This window comes from Cetorhinus maximus, unplaced genomic scaffold, assembly GCF_964194155.1.
Source record: "Cetorhinus maximus unplaced genomic scaffold, sCetMax3.hap1.1 HAP1_SCAFFOLD_360, whole genome shotgun sequence".
Lineage (NCBI taxonomy): Eukaryota > Metazoa > Chordata > Chondrichthyes > Lamniformes > Cetorhinidae > Cetorhinus > Cetorhinus maximus.
The window spans coordinates 389,316-393,056 of NW_027596306.1; the positions used below are offsets into that span (position 1 = coordinate 389,316).

General features: G+C 46.7%; 1 non-coding gene across 1 annotated transcript; it reads left to right on the top strand.

Annotated features, from left to right (window-relative positions):
• Positions 1-74, top strand: trnan-guu (transfer RNA asparagine (anticodon GUU)). Its single transcript has one exon. It is a non-coding gene; the product is annotated as a tRNA-Asn (tRNA).
• Positions 75-3,741: the final 3,667 nt, after the last annotated feature.

A 3,741-nucleotide genomic window follows, 5' to 3' on the forward strand; every position in this document is an offset into this window, starting at 1 on the left:
GTCTCTGTGGCGCAATTGGTCAGCGCGTTCGGCTGTTAACCGAAAGGTTGGTGGTTCGAGACCACCCAGGGACGAAGCTGCCCTTTTTTTTTCCCCCATCAGCATTCATTGTCACTCAGTTCCCGGTTGTCATTGGCTACTTGAGCTGAATGTCAAGACCCCGGAAATGTTGCCGGCTCCACTGTTATCCAGTGAGCTCCCAGGCAAGCGGCTTTTTTTTCGAATATTCATTTCAAATATAATGAGAAAACATTTATACCTACCATGCACTGATATCCAACATACTGGAAATTTATGAAGTTATTGGATTCAAGCAAACCCATCAATGATTCCCTCTTCCTCAGCTCCACAGTGAGTGAGACAGGGAAAAGCAGAAAAGCAGCAATATTCCGGCCCTACACTCTCCAATCACCCGCTGCCAGCAGAAAGCGGCGACTGCAGCTACAATCAGCGGGTTACTGCCCATCCCTGGGACACAAGATATTCCAACCCGGGCCAAAACTCCCAATACACCGAGCACAGGCTCGGGAAAACACAGGTAGATTATATCCCGGTCACAAAACCTCGGAGCAGCATTTACAGAATACCCGAGTGAGTGAGTCACAAATAAAAGTCACGCAAACTTTCTAAATCTTTTCATTGTCAAATTCCTTAATTTAAATGAAAAGCTGACTGTTGTGAATCTGAAAATGAGCACCATGGGACTTGTGTTACCGAGTGACTTGTTTTCCACTGATTGTCCTTCAGGTTTGGAATTCAAATTGTGTTGGATATTGAAGCGAATCTGTTTGCAAAATGAGGTCACAAAGCAAGGAAATATTCAATCCAGGAGAAAATCCTGAGGAAAATGGATCACCATGTTTGGAAGGAGGTGCAGCTGAGAAGCGGAAGCTGTGAATGATGTTATTGATGATTGAGTGGAAAGCCCTGGGGCCCTTGGTCAATCATCGTGTCCCAGTGGTGAAAACGATGCTTTTAAAATCCACTGGAGATTCCCCAGGAACGTTCCAATCTTACCGAATGTTCTTCTTATTATTGCTGATTTCAACCAGGTGTCCACAGAACTCTCGGATCAATGGAAGAAAAAACATCCAAAAATTCTCCTGATTTTTGGACTCTAAGGGAATGAAGGGCTATCGGGATCGGGTGGGAATTTGGTGTTGAGGCTGGAGATTCGCCATGATCTTATAAAGTGACGGAGGAGGCTTGTGGGGCCTTATGACGTATTGTTGCTGCTTTGATTCTGTTCTATTTGAGTAGCAATGCTAGGCAAGGCGATGGGCAGTAATAATGAAGCTTGGTTTCAAATACCACTTCCACTGCTGCTAAAATTGCCCGATTGTTCGAAAAAGTGGCAGCTCACAGTTAAAGCAGGTGTGTGCGGTCTTTCACTTTAACAGAAATACTGAGAGACAATAAAATATAAATGGCTGTGGAGAAAAGGCGGGGTTGTTGAATTAGTTGTGAAACTTGTGCAGGACAGATATTCGCCTCCAGCTCTTTCTGCCCGTCCAGGTCAATTGGCTGCTTGATGCAAACGCAGTCAGATGGTGCGAACGTGAAACAGAACGTGATCGGTTTACAGATAGCAGCGGACAGAGACACCAGGAACTTCCTGATTTGCCCACGTACTGATTACAGGAATGTGCACAGTGCCGATTATCCACAATCACACTTCCCTTCCAGTCTTGACTACGTTGTTTAGCTTTGAAAATGCTCATGTTTTCATATTGGAGTTCAATGTGAAGAAAGCAGAGCTGTGATAAGCTTATATAGTTCAGCAGATGTACTGCAAGAAGGTACATAACAGGCAGATGATAACAATGCTCTTTGGACGCGGTGAGCTCCAGGGAAGGATTGGCACCATTAATGTGTCGCTCAATTAGTCTCGTGACAAATCTCGTGCTGGAAATGACAAGAAATCTCGCTGAATTTGCTCCGTGTTTTGGTTTCAAACGAGCCGAAAACAAGGTAAGAAAGTACACTCGCTCGAGTGGGTTAGAAAATGGAAGAATGACTCGTGCTGTTGGGAAACATAAAATTATAGAAAGTTGCAGCACAGAAAGAGGCCATTCGGCCTGGCGTGCTGCTGTCAAAGAGCAGTAGTGATTGGTTGATCCATCAGGAGTGATATTTATGTCAGTGAAAATAGTAGGCAGCAAAATTTGCCCTTCTCCCGCCCATATTTTCCTGGCGCCACCATCTCTGTGGTCAGTGATTTGCACCCAGCCCTTCTCTTGCCCTTCTTTCACTCCGCTTCTGTCTTTGTTCTCGACTTGTCCAAATATGACATTTCCAACTCTGTGGTGAAACTTCAACTATCACCCCACTGATTCTGGTGGAGCTGTTAAATGGTTTCCATCAATAAGTAATTAATACTCATTTTAACAAGATAAAAAAAATCTACATTCCCTGATTGGGAATCGAACCCAGGCTACTGCTGATAAAGTGCCGAATCCTGACCACTGGACCATCGGGGAAGATATCGCCTCAATTTCTCGGTTCCTTTCACCCACTCTAACCTGTCTCTCTCTGAACTTGCTGCACTCCGGTCGCTCAGGTTCAACCCTGACATTGTCATCAAACCTGCTGACAAGGGTGGTGCTGTTGTTGTCTGGCGCACTGATCTCTACCTCGCAGAGGCTGAGGGTCAACTCGCAGACACTTCCTCCTACCTGTCCCTGGACCATGACCCCACCACTGAACATCAAGCCATTGTTTCCAGGACTGTTACTGACCTCATCTCCTCTGGAGATCTTCTTTCCACAGTTTCCAACCTCATAGTCTCCCAATGTCGGACGGCCCGCTTCTACCTCCTACCCAAAATCCACAAACAGGACTGTCCGGGCAGACCGATCGTGTCAGCCTGTTCCTTCCCCACGAAACTCATTTCTTGCTATCTTGACTCCATTCTCTCTCCCCTTGTCCAGTCGCTTCCCACCTACATCCGTGATTCCTCTGACACCCTCCATCATATCATCAATTTCCCGTTCCCTGGCCCTAACCGCCTCCATTTCACCATTGACGTCAATCCCTCTACACCTCCATTCCCCACCGGGATGGTCTGATGGCTCTCCGCTTCTTCTTCGAACAGAGGCCCGAAAAATGCCCATCCACCACTACTCTCCTCCGTCTGGCTGAACATGTTCTCACACTGAACAATTTCTCCTTAAACTCCTCTCACTTCCTCTAAATAAAAGGTGTGGCTATGTGTACCCGCATGGGCCCCAGCTATGCTTGTCTCTTTATGGGGTATGTGGAACATTCCTTGTTCCAGTCCTACTCCGGCCCCCTCCCACAACTCTTTCTCCGGTCCATAGATGACTGCTTCGGTGCTGCTTCATGCTCTCGCCTGGACCTGGAAAAATTTATTAATTTTGCTTCCAAATTCCAACCCTCCATCATTTTCACATGGTTCATTCATGACACTTCCCTTCCCTTCCTTGACCTCTCTGTCTCAATTTCTGGTGATAGACTGTCCACCAATATTCATTACAAGCCTACCGAATCCCAGAGCTACCTTGACTACAGCTCCTCACACACCGCTTCCTGTAATGACTCCAACCCATTCTCTCAGTTCCTTCTCCTCCGTCGCATCTGTTCTGATGATGCCACTTTCTAAAACAGTTCCTCTGACATGTCTTCCTTCTTACTAAATCAAGGTTTCCATCCACAGTGGTTGACAGGGCCCTAAACCGTGTCCGGCCCATCTCCAGCGCATCCGCCCTCACACCTTCTTCT